The sequence below is a fragment of the Bactrocera neohumeralis genome, chromosome 4 (assembly GCF_024586455.1).
Source record: "Bactrocera neohumeralis isolate Rockhampton chromosome 4, APGP_CSIRO_Bneo_wtdbg2-racon-allhic-juicebox.fasta_v2, whole genome shotgun sequence".
NCBI lineage: Eukaryota > Metazoa > Arthropoda > Insecta > Diptera > Tephritidae > Bactrocera > Bactrocera neohumeralis.
Window position 1 is genome coordinate 44996626 of NC_065921.1, and position 19022 is coordinate 45015647.

Sequence of the window (19022 nt, forward strand, 5' to 3'; positions counted from 1 at the left end):
TTGCTTTTCATTTATTCCCTTTTGATTTCTGCTATTGAAGTTTTGCTCATTTGCATTTCTGTGTCGCTAAAAATTAAATGTAGTCAGCGTGCAAATAGCTATTATAAAATTGCAAAAAAACAACAAAATACAAAAACGACAATAAATAAAAACAACGAAGAGAAAATTGCAGTTTTGATGCGAATGTGTGAGAAATACACAATATTGTAGTTGCAATAACAACAAAAGCAAGAAACCAACTAAGCGAACATGCAAAAGGTGGAAAACCTTGTATTTGAACGCGACATATGACTAACAATAGTTTCAGATAGTTACATATGTAAATCGCATATACATACATACATATATATAGTATATACATATGTACATAGATACATGTATTTATTAGTTGTTCTAGGCATTTAGTTATATTAGCGTAGTAAACATTTTAGCACGAATTCGGTAGTACTGCTTCGAGCTGGCTGACGAATGCATTTAACTTAACACATTAATTAATTTGGTAGTGGCGAAACGAACAAGCAAGGCATAGTCACACAGACTTAGACTGGAAAAAAGTTAAGCCATTTTAATTAGGAGCCTTTTTGCTTTTGAATTTAACTGTATAACTTTAAAAAGATCACTGCAGAGACAAAACAATTTGTAGTTAATAATAGGGATTCTTCCTCTGTTAGAGGACTATAAAATAAATAATAAATGACGTAAATAAATGTGTGGTGTCACGTTTGATGTCATCCGACAAATGGTGGATTCTTATTTGTGTCAGAATTGTAATTATTATTATTTTTTATATCAATGGGAAACGTTTAATGGAAAAATTAAAAATTTTCCTTTAAATTTTGTGTAAGACGGGAATTCTTTAGTGGAAACTAGTTCGCTTCTATAATCATATGTAGTTCTAGATGCCAAGATTCAAGATGAAAATAGTGTGTTGTGATATCATAATATACTGCTTTCGGCTGATTTTTAAATGAAAATTTACATACATATGTATATCCTTTTCTTCCAAAGAAGTTGCTCATATGTAGGTATCGCATACAAATGTTACGATCGGAATCATGCGTTATTATCTAATCGAACTACTGTAGCCAAGATAAAGACATGCTAATATGTAAGAAATGCACCTGTAAAGGGTATTATAGCTCCGGTACATCCGAAGCGTTTTTTCTTATATTTATTGGTAGGCGAAAAAGTCTATATTTCATATGCAATTTTATTCGATTTATACTCTTGCAACCAGTTGCTACAGAATAATATAGTTTTGTTCACCTAACGGTTGTCCGTATCATCTAAAACTAAGTGAGATAGATATAGGGTTATTATGTATGTATGTATATATAAATGATTAGGATGACGAGAAAAGTTGAAATCCGGTTGACTGTCTGTCTGTCCGTCCGTTCGTCTGTCCGTCAGTGCAAGCTGTAACTTGAGTAAATATGTCGATGAAACTTGGTACACAGGTTCCTTATTACCAAAACAATTTCGAGTTCATAGATGGGCATAATTGGACTACTGCCACGCTCACAAATCGCCTGGATTTTGGCACAAGGGATCGCAGTAGAAATGGTCATCTGTGACAAACAATTTTTAAAAAAAGTGGGCGTGACTCTGTCCTATATTCGTTTAATGTACATCTTCTTAATTGGCGTAGACACCGCTTACGCGATTATAGCCGAGTTAACAACAGCGCGTCAGTCGTTTCTTCTTTTCGCTACGTGGCGCCAATTGGATATTCCAAGCGAAGCCAGGTCCTTCTCCACTTGGTCCTTCCAACGGAGTGGAGGTCTTCCTCTTCCTCTGCTTCCAGAGCTGGAGTGTTTTCATCCATCCGGACAACATGACCTAGCCAGCGTAGCCGCTGTCTTTTAATTCGCTGAACTATGTCAATGTCGTCGTATATCTCGTACAGCTCATCGTTCCATCGAATGCGATATTCGCCGTGGCTAAATCTTTCGCAGAATTTTTCTCTCGAAAACTCGTAACGTCGACTCATCGGTTGTCATCGCCCAAGCCTCTGCACTATATAGCAGGACGGGAATAATGAGCGACTTATAGAGTTTGGTTTTTGTTCGTCGAGAGAGGACTTTGCTTCTCAATTGCCTACTCAGTCCGAAGTAGCACCTGCTGGCAAGAGTTATCCTGCGTTGGATTTCTAGGCTGACAGTGTTGGTGGTGTTTATGCTGGATCCAAGATAGACGAAATTATCTACGACTTCAAAGTTATGACTGTCAACAGTGACGTGAGAGTCTAGTCGCGAATGCGACGACTGTTTGTTTGATGACAGGAGATATTTCGTTTTGCCTTCGTTCACTGCCAGACCCATTTTCTGTGCTTCCTTGTCTTGGAGAATGGAGTCATGTGTAGAAGTTCACGCAAGTGAGGAAAGTTCTCTGATCGCCATTCACTTGGGAGTGGCCAGAAACGATTCTTTTACATATGGCTCAAGCAGCTCACTACTTCCGGTCTTTGACCAAGTATCCTCTGGGTAGCCTAAGAACATCCGTTCGAAGGCGAGCTAATGTGAGAAGGCGAAACATCCCCTCCGCAGGGTTGTGCGCTGGGTTTGGGACCCGCCACGTAAAAAATCTTACCAGTGAAAATCAACAATCAGACTCGTTTAATGTACATACATATCTCTTAAGCCATTCAAGCGACAACAACCAAATTCGCCTAGCGCAAATTTGGAACTTCTACCTACAGTGTTAAAAGTGAGAAAATCGGGTGGTAACCCAGCTCATTCCCCATATAACAATACTGTTAAAAACAAGTAAAACCGCGACAAATCAATAAGTAAATAAGTTAGAGACTTTAGATTTTACCATCGAGTTGGTATTATAAGGCTTTATTGGAGCCGGTGTCAAATTTTGGACGATAGGCGTAATACCGCCCACGTTTAAGTGAAAACACATATTTCGAGACCCAACGGACCAATTTCTACAAAATTTGGTATGTGACATTCCTCTGTTGCTGTATGAAAATGGGCCTATTTTCCATACAATACAACTTTATATTCATCTGTTTCTTTCCCTTCTAGTGTATAAATCAAGAAGCAATCAATATAACGAGATAAAACTTTGTTAAAATAATGTCTGAAGAATATACCACCGTAGGGCTAAAAATTGTCCAAATCTAACGAAAACTGTTAAAGTCCTTGGATACCGAATATATGGACCCCTGTACTTATACTTGACTTTTTTACCGAAAATATGGGTCCATGAGTCAGATTTATAATATAATACTTGTAGTATGTGATATTGGCAAAAATAGATGAAATCGGGTCGATACTAAATTCGATATTTAATATAAAGTTTTGCCAGCACCTGAGGGAATTTCCCGGTCTTTGATCTTTGCAAGCTGCAAGAGTATTTAATTCTCGCTTATACCCAAACATGGCTCTTCCTTATTTGTTTTATTTATAATTTTCAACAAGTTTATAAAATAATTTTTTGATATGCTTTATTTTAACAAAAAATAATACTTCTTTTTGTAATTTTATTTTTAAGTTTTTAATTATTGTTGTTTTTTATTTTATTTTATTTTTTGTTGAATTAGTCATTATTTAATTACTTTGTTTTAAGTATTTAAATTAATTAATTTTGTTCTAATTTTTATGTTTTAAATTTTTATATTAATTTTTTTGTGAAATAAACTTTTTAAATTTCAACATGAATTTGAAATACAAACTGTCTACTGTGGAGACGTGATTTCAAAGTGCAAATGAACGTGACATATCTAATTCATACATAAGTATGTATGTATGTACATTTTTGTTGACATGTGTATGTAAATATGTATGTATATGTATATTCAGACATATGTACATATGTAAATCTGAATATAATACTTAATAATGTATTATTTAAAAATTGTACACGACTTGCAGCAAAGCAATTAATTGCTGTAGAAATTTTCATGCAATTTTATCGGCTTGAGATTTTTTGTTTAAAATACATTATACATTTGCACAAGTAAACATACATAATATACAACGTTATATTTATATCTGCTTTGCTTTGAACATTTGAAAGTCATTATTAACATCTTAATTGTACATAGAAATATATATTACATGTATACTATGGCATATTGTATGTACATATGTATGTACATATACATGAATGCATATACTATACTTATAGATTTGTTTTTCAACTGCAATCGGCTTTGTTATTATTTCACTTTTATTTTTTGCCGTTCAACCATGCAATTATTCGTCTAAGTCAGACAACAATAACTTGCCGTCTAATAGCAGGAAATACGGAAAAAAATTATCGCATGCAACTTTAGTAAACAGTGTGTGTGTTTGGCTTTTGCTTTCGTTTTTATTTTTTAACTTAATATTTTGCTTTTGTACACTCACATGCACGAGTATATGTATATGTATGTACGTATGTCGGTTTATAGCCGCTTATTATTTAGTCGTTAGTTCGTTTGCGTTTCGTAAGTGTCTAACGTTCTCAGCGTGAATTACAACAGCTGCTCGATGTTGCTTTAAGTCGCAAATTAAGTCATTTCAAACACAGTTGCAAGCGTGTACTTATTTATATGTACGAGTATGTGTGTGTTTTATTTGCAATTAACTTCGTTGCATTGAAAGCTACTATCGTTGCTTATTGACATACATATGTATATATACATATGTACATATGATTACGTACGGTACTTATATACTGAAGTTTAGATGGAACCTTGAGCTCCACCAAAGCATACAGCACTATGAGAAAAAGCTAGATACATTTACAGCAAGAACAAAAACTAGCCCTACACCTTATTTGCTGTTAATTTTTGCTCTACAACTATAGTGAGCTTGTATATTTACTTCGTGTAGATATATGAATGTATGTATGTACATATGTATATAGTATATGGTATATCTACACACGCGAGTGCACTACCTTGAACTGTGCATAGTCCAGTCATTATAGTAAGTTCACCTCGGGATTCGATATACCCATTTACATATGTATATATTATGTCTGTAAATACTTGTATATTGACACCCTAAAGTTATCTCAAAACCTACATATGGTAGGTATACCCTAATTTAAGCTTAAATGACTGGACTAGTAGGGCTAAGGTAGAATATGGTGTTTTATTGATTTTGTTGTCTATATACCAAACATACTTATATAATCATATGCAAACATTTCTAATGAATATACATAGATATATATAAATATATATAAGTATGTACATACAGTGCTTGCTCATTGAATTATGACTGATGAAAAATGTTTTATAACGGGTTATCCAATTAAAGGTACTTTACTCAATAGTCTCGCAGTGATGAAAATATAGCGAATACCGTAGAGAGTCGATTCTGCGTCGTTCGTAGCAACTCGGTCTGACGTATGGATCAACTTGGTGCATTTTACGTCGACATCTTAAATTGAAAGCGTACAAAATACAGCTTTTGTAAAAAATGAAGCAGTCTACCATCCCAAGCGACATCAGTCCACTCTATGGGCTCTTGAAAAGTTCCAAGAAAATCAGACGTATTCGAGCCAAATTTTGTTCACAAAGAAAATTGCTTCATTTGGGACGAAGAGCAACGTCAAGAGATTCAAGATCTGCCAATTCATCCAGAAAAAAAAAAACGGTTTGGGGTGGTTTGTAGGCCTGTGAAATCATCGACAGTTATCGCGCCATGATAACCGACTATTTGATGAATGACATTGAAGCTCGTGACCGCAACGAGATTTGGTTTCAACAAGACGGCCCCATTTCCCACACATCGCATCAATCAAGGGATTTATTGAGAGAACACTTCTGTAAACAGATAATTTCACGTTTTGGGCAGGTTGATTGACCACCAAGATCGTGTGATATCAGACCGTTAGACCTCGATTCAGGCAAAACATTACGGGTATCATTCGCCGGTTACTAGAAAATTGGACTCAACGGATGGACAACCTGAGACGTTGCCGTGGCCAACATTTGAAAGAGATAATGCTAAAAAATATTCTTTCGAATGATGATAAACATTCCGCATTAAATTTAAAGTTTCTGTATTTATACTCTCGCAACAATGTTGCTAACGAGAGTATTATAGTTTTGTTCACATAACGGTTGTTTGTAAGTCCTAAAACTAAAAGAGTCAGATATAGGGTTATATATACCAAAGTGATCAGGGCGACGAGTAGAGTCGAAATCCGGATGTCTGTGCAAGCTGTAACTTGAGTAAAAATTGAGATATCATGATGAAACTTGGTACACGTATTCCTTGGCTCCATAAGAAGGTTAAGTTCGAAGATGGGCCAAATCGACCCACTGCCACGCCCACAAAATGGCGGAAACCGAAAACCTATAAAGTGTCATAACTAAGCCATAAATAAAGATATTAAAGTGAAATTTGGCACAAAGGATCGCATTAGGGAGGGGCATATTCGGACGTAATTATTTTGGGCGTGGCCCCGCCCCCTACTAAGTTTTTTGTACATATCTCGGAAGCTACTATAGCTATGTCAACCAAACTCTACAGAGCCGTTTTTTTAAGGCATTTCCATATACAGTTCAAAAATGGAAGAAATCGGATAATAACCACGCCCACCTCCCATACAAAGGTTATGTTGCAAATCACTAAAAGTGCGTTAACCGACTCATAAAAAACGTCAGAAACACTAAATTTTACGGAAGAAGTGGCAGAAGGAAGCTGCATCCAGGCTTTTTTTAAAAATTGAAAATGGGCGTGGCGGCGCCCACTTATGGACCAAGAACCATATCTCAGGAACTACTAGACCGATTTCAATGAAATTCGGTATATAATGTTTTCTTAACACCCTGATGACATGTACGAAATATGGGTGAAATCGGTTCACAACCACGCCTTCTTCTAATATAAAGCTATTTTGAATTCCATCTGATGCCTTCTCTGTATAATACGAGTATAAACATTAGGAACCAATGATGATAGCGGAATAAAACTTTACAAAAATACGGTATTTGAAAAATATTTAAATGACGAATAATGAAATCTCGATTATCACTTTACCATGCGAGAGTATAAAATGTTCGGTGACACCCGAACTTAGCCCTTCCTTACTTGTTTTTCTTTAAAAAAGTAGGGAACTTCGAAAGGGATCACCTTTTATAATAATTATATGCAAATAAAAACTGTAGCAAAGTTCTTTGCCCTTGTAACCTATTATGCCTATATTTCATCATGGTTAACTTTAAATTTGTAGTTTAGCAATTTCGTAACTTTAGGGACCACCCTAATTTAGCTAATACATATACATCAGATTTCATTACCTATGAACAAAGTTATGAGTGACTTTAAGTGCCTTATTATAGATAACGCAATTCGTTGTCTAAATTAATATAGTAAATGCTTTTCATAATAAATCGGTTATCTGAGTTACATGACACATCTATGTACTTATGACTAAATTTGCAAGCTTATGCAATATTTAAATATGTTTTTATTAAAATAGATATAATATTTATTTATTTTTAGAGTGTTGCTCTCAAATAAGACCCTAAAATCAGTTGGAATAGATAGTTGAAATTTTTGAGTATTAAATCGTACTTAACGTGTATTAGATTTATTAGAGCAGGTCGATTAATTTTTCTATTAAATTGCCTATGCGAGAAATGTTGTACGAATCATTTCGAACAACTTTGCCTAAGAGACTACGAATGTGAAACCTGTTTCGAGGCATTGATTTTGAAAAAAATTAATACATAGATACATTCTTATATTCGATTGATCATTTGTCGGAATCGGCTAGATCTATTTAGAGCATTTTCCTAATGAAAAATAAGGCTGAAAAACAGTATATTGGTTCCATAGAAAAAAATGAGGTCAATAGAAAACCACTCTAACTTTCAATATCCTTAACATTTAGCTAGTTTTGAGATTTGAAAAATTTGATGCATTACAATTAAAGCTTGATGTTATTCCAGATTCAAAGAAAGTTGATTGCTTGATTGTAGAATACCACTTCTTTGATTTCCATGAAATGTGATACGTGAACACAAAAGCCCGCAAACAATATACATATATATTTATTAACTGAATTTATTTGTAATTTTTTTTTTAACTTTTTTATACCCTGAACAGGGTTTAATAAATGTGACACGAAATTTGAAACGTTGGAGACCAATGGTCACTTATAATAAAAAAATATAGTATATATGTACATACATAAGTATATATGAAATGCCTTGTTGTTTGACGATGAATATCTCGCAAACCCTGATAATAAGAAAAAAATAGAAGAGTGGAGAGTCATCCTGTTACAATTTGTCACTCATACTTGGAGAGATTTTCGTATAGGTGTCTAAGAACCTATTTTTTGATGTATGAAGCGAAGCAAAATATTTGCGTCTTTTTGACGCACCCTAATACAAGATGTATAAATAGAAAAAATAATTCCCAAAGTGGTAACTAAGACTTACACCTTTTTTCACTCTGACACACAATGAATAAATAAAAATATTAATTCTCCAAAGTGGTTAAGTGGTTACTAAAATTTTCAAAATTAAGCTTTCAATCATCGGTGCCACGCCCATAACCTGATAAATTAGTTTTAATTAGGAAATTTATTTTTTTTTGCACGGATTTGAATTTTAATAGAATATTCCGTTTTTTGCTCGCTTTATACAGCTACCGAGGCTACAGAGACTCCTTAACTTGGTTGAAAAAATCGCGGATGCAGCCAGAGCATTAGATTATATAACTGTTCGAGGTACATACATATGTAGTAAGTATAAAAATGTAGAGCGTGGGCGTGTTTTTCGCAAATCGTTAGTTTTTTTTCAATTTTTAAATTGATTAATTTTTTCTGTGTTGAAAAAAGAGGTAAACTATTTTTTTTTTTAATTTTAAAATTTTTTTGAATTATTTTTTATTTATCTAACATTTTTTAATTCTTTTTTAATTATAATAAATGTTTAAATATAGTTTTTACATTTTTTATATACATATGTAATTTATTGTTTCCTCTAAAGAATATTAAAGTGTCGTAATACATTTAAACGAAATTGATTTTTACGCTGAACTGGGGGCTTTTTGTAGATTTTCTGTCAAATATACATATATGTACATATACATATGTATGTACATACACATACAACTCGTCTTATATAACTATGTAATGTTAAATATAGACCTTTTTAGAATTTGTAGCGACCACAAAATGCGTTATCTTTAAATTATTATGTTTTTTCTTACATTATATATGTATTTATTTTATTTGAAATTTTAGCCATGTTTTGTGTTTTACTTATTTGAAAAATTAAAATTTTTAGATTTATACTCGTATACATATGTATGTATGTATGTATATTTTCAACTTATCATTTACTTACCACATTATGCTTATGGCCAACATTATACTGCTTTTTTGCGGCAAAATGTTAGTGTAACGGTACATAATAATTTTCCGCAGAGATTCCATGAGTTCCTTTTTGCATTCCTCCACTTTTCTCTACACTTAATGGTGAATATGTGTGTGTATACGGCGTCAAATTAATGTTCTTACGCTGCGTCAAATACTTTATGTATTTATATACAGTAAATACACACATACTACATGGTATGTGCATGTGTGTAGAATTCATTTCATTAATTTTCAATTTAACTACAGAAATTCATAAATTGTTTTTCCACTACATCACTTGGCAAGCACTTGAAAACTACTCGAGTTAGACAATTAAGAACTATGCATAAGTATATAAGGGTGTGTGTGTGTGCTGTATACTGATATGTGTACATGTGTACGCACAAACACACATGCATGCATTGTTCAATTTCTTACTTATCATTTTTTATTATTTCAAAAGTGTCTCGTTTTATAAGTGATTTAATTCATTGCACAGAACGCGCTCATACACACACTCACACATAGAGTGGCAATCGCACTCACACAACCGCACAGGCAAACAATGCGGCGTTGTTAAGTTGGAAAGTGGATGTATGATATTTGAAATGCCATTTAAATTGTTAGTAAGTTATTTGTACGGCGGCTGGCCGTTGCTGATTGCTTGAGCTCTGATGACAGCTGGCTCGATGCCGATGCGCCGAGTCCGCAACACAAAATGTACGCGTCTGTCGTCAATGAATTTACTTCTGCTAATGTGTGCTACCCATTGACTGCAAAAATGTTGCCATACAACGACGACGACAACCAGCAGCGGCGACAGCTTTTCTCGCTTGCTGTCCAAAACGGTTTGCATGTGAGCGGTGCGGGGCCGAGGAGGTAGGTGGGTAGGTGTACACTTGGTACGGCCGTGGTTGGAGCTGGGCTGCCGCAGCTCGTGCGCCCCCAGCAACAACAAGCGACCAACAACCAGCAACCTAGTCAAGCACTCAAGCAGCAAAGTAGCAAACTGAAGCAACAACAACAATAATGGCAAGCACAGCAAAAAACCAAATTGGGGAAGCAGCTGCGTCAACAGTGGAGCAGCCGCAGCAGTAGCGCTTAACCCCCAACTTGAGTGGAGCGGCAGCGGCAATTCGCTTAATATACGGCCGTGGTCGGGTGGAGTCGGGTGCAGGCGGCGCGCCGTTTGAAAGTGGTGCAGCGCAGCGTGTTATGCTGTGATGTGAAGTGTGGCGATATCGCATGCATGCATATGTGTGTGTGTGGCTGCGCTCGGCCTCGAAGTGGGGCTTTGGGTCGGTGTGTCGGTAGGCCGTTGGGTCGTTGGGTCGCTGGTTCGCTTGTTCGTTGCGCTTCGTGCGCTCGTCAGCTCGGCGCTGCCGTTTGTGTCGCTGTGGGTCGCTTTGTAGCTTCGTGTTTGGGCAATCGTTGTGCGCATGCTAGGAAGGCGGCATGAGTAATCAGCGACTAGCTGCGGCTCTGTAGCGCTGCCGCCTTGTACATCCACATTTTCATACAATTTTCTAAATATATTTGTGCCAAAGTTTGCACATTTCAGCAGACAAAGTGTGTGCTGCTTACTTTGCAGACGGATCGATTCTTTGGCAGCGGCGCTCAATTCCTGCACACGCTCTGCATTTGGACTTCGGTGCTTTTGCAGTTTTTCGTCATTTCATTTCTGGGTACCTACAATATGATTTGGCATTTTGCTTGCTCGACCCAAAAACTTTGAAAAAATCATGCAACAACAACTACAGCAAGTGCGGAAAAATCTCAGCTTTTCGTGAGGTGTGTACTTCGTGTGCTGATTTTTCGCTTTACTCCCGTTTTCGTTTCGTTTTTTTTCGTGTTTTGTTAGCAGCATCATTCACTTAATTCGTTCCAGGGGCGTGGGGGCATGTGTTGAATAATGCAATTAATTGCACTCATTGTTATGAAATTTGTCCCCAAGGAAAGCAAACAAGAAAGTAGCGTTGGCAACAACTCTGAACAAGTGATGACATTCTGACATTTTTTTCACGCTTTGTTTTGTTTTCGATAGTCGCTAACTTAGTGAGATGATTAAGAGCAGCTTTTTGGTTGTTTGGCGTGCGTGGTGATTTCTTTTGATGGAAATGTATCTAGCATTGCTGATCCAGTTGATCATTCTAATCAAAAGGAAAACAGGAACGTTAGCATTGGTTGCACAGAAGCTAGCATACGCTTCACAAATAAGGAAGTTTCCATAGAACTCGATTTTGATCATTCAGTTTGTTCGACAGCTAATTCTATAGCGGTCCAATATCGGCTGTTATGATAAATAAAGAGCGTTTTTGGGGGAAAAGGACGTGCACACATTTTCAAATCGGTATCTCAAAAGCTGCGGGACTGGTTCGCGTATATACTGATCGAACTCCTGAAAGAAGGCGAGCTCTCTTGCCATCCCTCTAACCCTTAACAGGTCGAAGGTCCAGAACGAGGCATGTCTTCAACAATCTCTCGATCATCTTTTAAGGCTTTGAACCACTCGTAGGCTTGTGTTTTTGATAAAACTGAATCATCATAAACCTTTTCCAACATTCGCAACTATTCCGCGATCGAAATTTGATTAGAAATACTACCACGCCCACGAAACGCTATTCTACAAATGTGATAAATTAATAGCTAAATTTGCCAGATAGTTAACATTTTACACCCGATGGGAGCTTTCTTAATGGGAGCTGGAGTAATAATCAAACGGTGGGCGTGACACCGCCCACTTTTAAGTGAAATCACATATCTCGGGACCAGAGCAACCGACTAACTAAATTTAGTCCGCGGCGTTCTTCTTACATTCTTAACAGTGGCAGTGTAAAAATGGGCGAAATCGAAGTACAGCCACACCTACTTTCCATATAGGAGAATTTTCACTTTCCAGTCCAGAAATAAAGAAGCAGTTAATATGATGAAATAAAACTTTGTACGACTAATGTCCTTAGAGTACGCCATATTATGACCAAAAACTGTCCAAACTCAATCAAAACTGATCAAGCCACATATTTAGTACATATAGTTGTCTTTTGATTGAAGATATTAGTCAATGTGTGAGATATACATATAATTGAAATTAAGCGGTAATCCTTCTCTTGTAATGGTATGTCTATATGTCAAAAATGGGTTGAATCGGGTTAATACTTCTCTGAGCCCCCATTAACCTAATACCGGGTTTTTTGAACTTTCGGGGTTACTTTATACCGCATATATCGGTCAATATGTGAGTGACCTCAATGAAATTGAGAGAGAGTGTTTTTCTCATAACAGTGTATTAGTGTGCTTAAAATAGATAAAATCGAGCGAAAACTTTGTATTAGTATGTGGCATGTTAATAGTTTGTGGTATTGGGAAGAACAGACAAAATCTGGTCGATACTACCCGAACGCCGATATACTCCATATAAGGATTTTCGTTTTTCTAGTAAACTTTAGGCAACTTTTAGGTTGCAAGAGTCGCTCGGTGGACCCGAACTTATCCCTTAATTACTTGATATACATATATATATTATATCGTACTAAACTTTATATATCCTGTTAAAGATATATTTGAGAATATTTATAAGGATCTACAAGATACAAGATAGATAGATAGCCGATATTCCACTACCGGAGCTTTTATCTGGCTCTTCAAAGTACGGTACATAGTGGTCTAAGTATGAGTTCATAACTTCAAATAATTAACTCTCTTGATGTACCGCTTCATGGAACAGAAGTCCCCTAGCTTGTATGAATTCATTCGACTAAAATTTATAAAGGTATATGCTTAAGGCTGGTCACTGCCTGTTTAGAGTTTATAACTGCACAAATTGTTAGGTCTATCACTTCAGAACATTTATGTATATGTTATATCAATTAGAGTAGCGATATTTTTGCTCTGAACATAAAATAAAAATATTCGTCTTTCAGAGGTTTCCGTTGGCCTTTTCATGGTCTTACTAATAACATGGTCTTACAATAACTTTTGGTCAAATAGAAATCTTATACAACTTAGTTTCTGATATATATTAAATATGAATTTTCACTTAATTTTTGAAAAGTGCTATTGGCAAACTGAATCAATAAGTTTCTTAAAATCTGTTATAGAAGTCTTCGGTTTTGACCAATTCGCCATATCTCTCTTCTCCTCATTTGTTTAGCTATATATCATTACCAATTACATAAAATTTTATCGGGACTTATCCATATGCGCGCCCAAACCTAATCGATATTTTGATCTCCATATGCCAATATGTTTGGCAGCTGTTTGCTTACGACGCGAAAACTTTGAGAAAAGAAAAGGTTTGCTAGAAATTTTCTATTTCCAATGGAATCACGGCTAAAGAATCGTTAAAAATGTCGTGACTTCATTGAAAACTTGCGTCATACGAGTTGTTTTTAAATTATTTCCGGCAAGTGATCGCCGCCGCTAACTCGAATAAATTCCAGTCGAGAGATGCAATTTTCGGCGAATTTTTGCAGCAATTTGGGAATTTTATTTTTCAAGTGTTCAATCGTCTCAGGCTTATTATGCGTAGACAACCGACTTCACTTAACTCCATAAAAATAGTACAGCGATATTAAATCGCAAGTTATTGGAAGCCCACGACTCGTGGTAATGAGCTAACGAAAAGTCTCCTTCATTGCATCGCATGTAGCGTCGTAATGTTGGAACCAAAGGTCGACAATACCAACATCCTCCAATTCAAGCTTGAAAAGCCATTAATCATGACTTTGTAGATGATTCCAAATGTGACATTCAACCAAAAATGAGCTTCATGCTGAAAAAATTTTTCTTGAGAAAACCAACTATATCTCTCCCTGATTAGGAATGCCTATAAATAAGTTAAAGCAGAATCAGTATAAGTCGAAATGCTTTCTGTAAAACATTTTGCCAGGCTATCAGAATAAACAACTAACAATATTTATCTATTAACGTAATATTTATTTATTTCTTGCACCGGCTATTGAAGTTTTCAAGGGAATTTTTCCGTTAGCGAATACAGTGATGAGTTTTATGAAGATAATCAGTTTTTAGCTCAGTAACTACAACAATAAGACCATTAGCTGATAAGATTCGGCGACATTTTACTTTCCAAGGCGTTTGTAACTTAGCTGTAACCGGATAGGGTGAGACGTTTCGACATACGAGCGACTGAAAAAACACATACACTCTCACCTACGTGGGATTATGAGATTTCAAAAAGCGTTTTATTTTTTTTAATGGTATGATATGTCTGGAATATTTTCAGAGTTTCAAGACATTCGATATGAAAGTCCGGCAGGCTAAACCGGTCGACTACTGCAATAATGTGTGATCGTGGTTTTCTCGGCGCATCGTTTTCAAAGTCGGTGATCACGATTTCTCAGAAACTTGATAGAATGACCTCGTGATTGATCGAAGGTTTTTTTTTATCGATTACAACTGATTTTTTCAGAGCCAAAAAAATTTTAAGGAAAATTTACAAAATATTATACAAATGTTGCTCTTTGATATGCTCATGATATAAAAAAAAATTGGTGAAAAATGGGTATTTTTTCGGCCGCCAAAACCCTCGAAACTCTTTAAATAACGGATAAATCTTGCTTAGCCCTGTATGTAGATATTATATAATGGGATTTTTAGCAATAAATTCTAATGAATATGTTTGACACATAGTCTATGTATGTACATATGCATATACATACGTATTATTTTAGCCATCACAACATTCGTTTTTCAAATTCAAATCTGTAATTTATTTTGTATTTAATATGGAAAATATTCCTATAATTTTCTGCGGCTGTGTTTATTTTCTTGCTACCTATTCATACATACATACATATGTACATGCATATTTACATATTTCATGTATGTGATGCATAACAAACCCTTAGCATTGTGTGCTCAGTATTCATCTCATTTTCCGTGATTACTTTGCGCATTCATTCGTTAGCATACGAAATGCGGCTCGTTCGACAGGTATGTACCTGACAGTGTGGCGTTTATACGTTAGTTGCTAAACAAAAGTACTTATGTATGTCATACTACTAAGAGCAAAAAATATTAAGACTTTGTTAATAATTTTAAAATTCTTAACTTATTTTTCAAAATCTAAGTGTCCTATTCGCGTTTAATGTCTTCAATTGACTCAAAAAGGTTTCCCGAGAGCAGTCGTTTGAGTTTGCTGAATAGCCAGAAGTCACACGGAGCTAAATCAGGCCAATACGGGGGTTGCGGCACGGTATTGGTTGAAAGTTTGGCGAAAAACGCATGACGAATCAATGGAGTATGCGACGCATTATCGTGGTGCAAAAATCAAGAGTTATCGGCCCATATATCTGGCCTCTTTTTACAAACGACTTCGCGTAAAAGACCCCTAATACCCAAATAGTATTCCCAGCTGAAAGTTTGGCCGGTAGAATTTGTAGTACTCTACACCTCGATAATTATCGATTATAATCGATGAAACCATTGAGGTGTTTTTCGGTTTCGCCTTATCTTTTCCACGTTAGTTTGCCGATGGATCGTCTGTTTTCGGCTTTTTTAGCATAGATGTAAGGCTCATCGCCAGTGATAATTCGTTTCATGACATCCTGGTGGTCGGAAAGCATTATTTTATAGACGTTAAAGCAACGGTAGACAAAACATAGTGATTGTAGAACCAATCGTGCTTTTACTTTTCTTTGGCCCAACCGATCTTTCAAAATGGTTCGATATTCTAACGATGACAGTAAGATCTCTGTCTCTTATTCGTCGATTCCCAAGCACCAATTTTTTATATACGCGCTACGTCTGGACGTAGTTCGTTGTCAACGCGTCGACCCTCTTTGAATAATTTGTTCCAATCAAACACACTTGCTCGCGACAAACAATTATCACCGAGGGCCTTTTCCAACATTCTCAACGTTTCGGTACAAGAAATTGGACACAAAATTTATTGGAACTTCTTTCTTGAATAATTTCACTCATCTAAAAAGTCGCTGAATGCACTTTATTTACTTCAGAAATACAAGCATATATGTATGTACCAATTACTAATGATTATTTTGATATGACATATGACACAAATGTTACTGACAGTCCTAGAAAAAAAAATTTCGACGAATGGATTTTTGCAAATAAAAAAGTCTTACTATTTTTTGTTCAAACGTGTGCAGAGTTCAAATAAATTACTTTTAAAATGGAAATATTTTTTTTTCAATGACAAAAATATTAATCAGAAATGAAAAAAAAATATTTTTATCTCTTCAATTTATGTGGTTAATTGTCGCAAAAAATGCTGCTTCGTCACAGCCAAAACCTTAATTCAGACCGGTGCCCACAGTTGGTCATTTAAAGAAAGTAATTGCACAGAAGCGGCCAGTCATGGTCATTAGAAGAGGAAATGTGTTCCAGAGAGTTGCTTTTCAGAAGCTCTGTGTGCTTCATTGGGAAGTTTTTATGTATATATCAGCCTTAAACCGGACTTGGCCCCTAGTGCTTATTACCTGCTCTGGTCTAAGATGAATGATTTTACCTGTAAAGAATTCGCTTCAACAACGCGAACGACGACGGCGGATGCTAAAAGATATTGTCGGGACAATGAACTACTCAGCTTAAGGGCCGCATTTAAAAAAAATTTAGTTTTGCTTGCTAAAAATAAAAAAACTAATAGGTCATTGCATGGAGACCTACAAAAACCATGCAGAAAAAATTTGGTAGTAATCGGAATATTTATCTTCCAATAATCCTTAAAAAATCTATTAGCTATGATTTAAAATATTTCGTCTTCTTTATTGGCGTAAACACCGCTTACGCGTTTATAGCCGAGTTTACAATAGCGCACCAGTCGTTCTTCCTTTTCACTTTTTGGCGCCAATTGGAGACTCCACGGCTACGGCCTTCACCACCATATCTTTCCAACGGAGGGGAAGTCTTTCTCATTCTCTGCATCCGAGAGAGAGTTTTATTTCTCAATTGCCTACTTAGTCCGAAGTAGCCCATGTTGGAAATAATTATTTTGCGTTAGATTTCGAGACTGACGTTGTTGTTTATGTTAGTGCTGGCTCCAAGATAGACGAAATTATCTACGACTTCTAAGTTATGACTGTCAACAGTGACGTGGTGACGTGACGTGATTTTGTCTGGCCCTCGTTCACTACCACACCAATTTGGAGAAAGCAGAACTACCGACGCGGTTGTTATGGCCAATGATGTCAATATCATCGGCGTACGCCAAGAGCAGTACACTCTTGTAAAAGATTGTACCTTCTCTGTTTAGTTTTGCAGCTCGAATTATTTTCCCCAGGATTAGATTGAAGAAGTCGCACAATAGGTAGCCTTGTCTGAAACTTCGCTTGGTATCGCACGGCTCCCGATCCTGACGGAGCTTTTGGTATCGTTCAACGTCAGTTTTAACAGTCGTATTAATTTTTCGAGGATACCAAATTCAGACATAGCGGCATAAAGGCAATAAAGGCAGGTCCTTTTCATGTGTTTCGATGCCTTTCCAAGATTTGGTTCATGCTAAATATATGATCAGTCGTTGATTTTCCACGCCTGAAGCCACTCTGATAAGGTCCAATCAGTTTGTCTACGATGGCCTTTAATATTTGACGTTCGATAGAACCCTATAAGCGATGTTGAGGAGGCTAACTGCTCACAGGATACTTGGTCTAAGACCGGATGGAGCTGTTTGAGCCATACGTAAATAATTGTTTCTGGCCATTTCCAAGTGAACTGTTTTCACTTGCGTGAACTTCTGCACATGGCTCCATCTTTTATTTATTTAAAATATATAGTACTGTATTTTTTAAGATAAACTAATCGAAATATAAAAACAAATTTACTTTATTTATTAAATTTTACACCAGGTATGCCTCTTAATTTTTTTTATAATTCTTCTTTTCTTTTTTTAATCTACATATTGGGTAGTCGAAAAAGTCTTTTCGTATTTTGTCAATAGTTGTCGTTGCAGTCGTATATCTCTAGTGATACCAATCACATTGTCCATATTGTGTTGGAAAGGTGAGAATTTAAGCTTCATTTATCCAAAAAAATAAAATTCGGTGAAGTTTAAAAAAAATTGCAGCTTTTCAAAAAGGAGTGAAAATAATGAAGACATTTTGAAATTTCGATTTACTTTGATAAAAGTTTTACACTGATGGAAAAATGCCTCTAGCGGAAAAAATGGCAAAAAGTGGTCGACCAAAATGGTACATATTTGTTTATTTACAAGTATTTATAAGTATAAATATAAAAAATTAAGTTGAAGTTTGATTAGAAATACAAAAAGACTTTTTCGACTACCCAATATTTAATATTTTTTCTCGTTTTTTTTATTTTTCAGTCTTGCTCTTCTTATTTTTTTTATTAGTAAAAAAAAACTAAAGTTTATATTATTTTTGTTTTATTCAATTATAAATTGCTTAGGTATACTACATATACACTAACTCTTTCATAAACACCTTTAGCTAGACTGCAGCCCACTGTACTGAGTGACGATGCAAGTGAGTAAATACATCGTGTATACGAACGAACGAACAGAACGCATGAACATTAATTCTACATATCTACATGCATACATATGTATATCTTTACATACGAATTCGTTTAGATACTCATACCAGCGCTAACAAAGCCCTAAACATATGTATTCCAGCTACATAAAATGTACAAATCACACACGTACATACCAGAATATGTACATACATACATATGTACATGAATGCGAATACATCAAGATGCCC

General features: G+C 35.7%; 1 protein-coding gene across 1 annotated transcript in view; it reads left to right on the forward strand.

Annotated features, from left to right (window-relative positions):
- Positions 1–19022, forward strand: part of LOC126754571 (craniofacial development protein 2-like) — a 484843-nt gene that overhangs the window by 303814 nt on the left and 162007 nt on the right. The window lies entirely within an intron of this gene.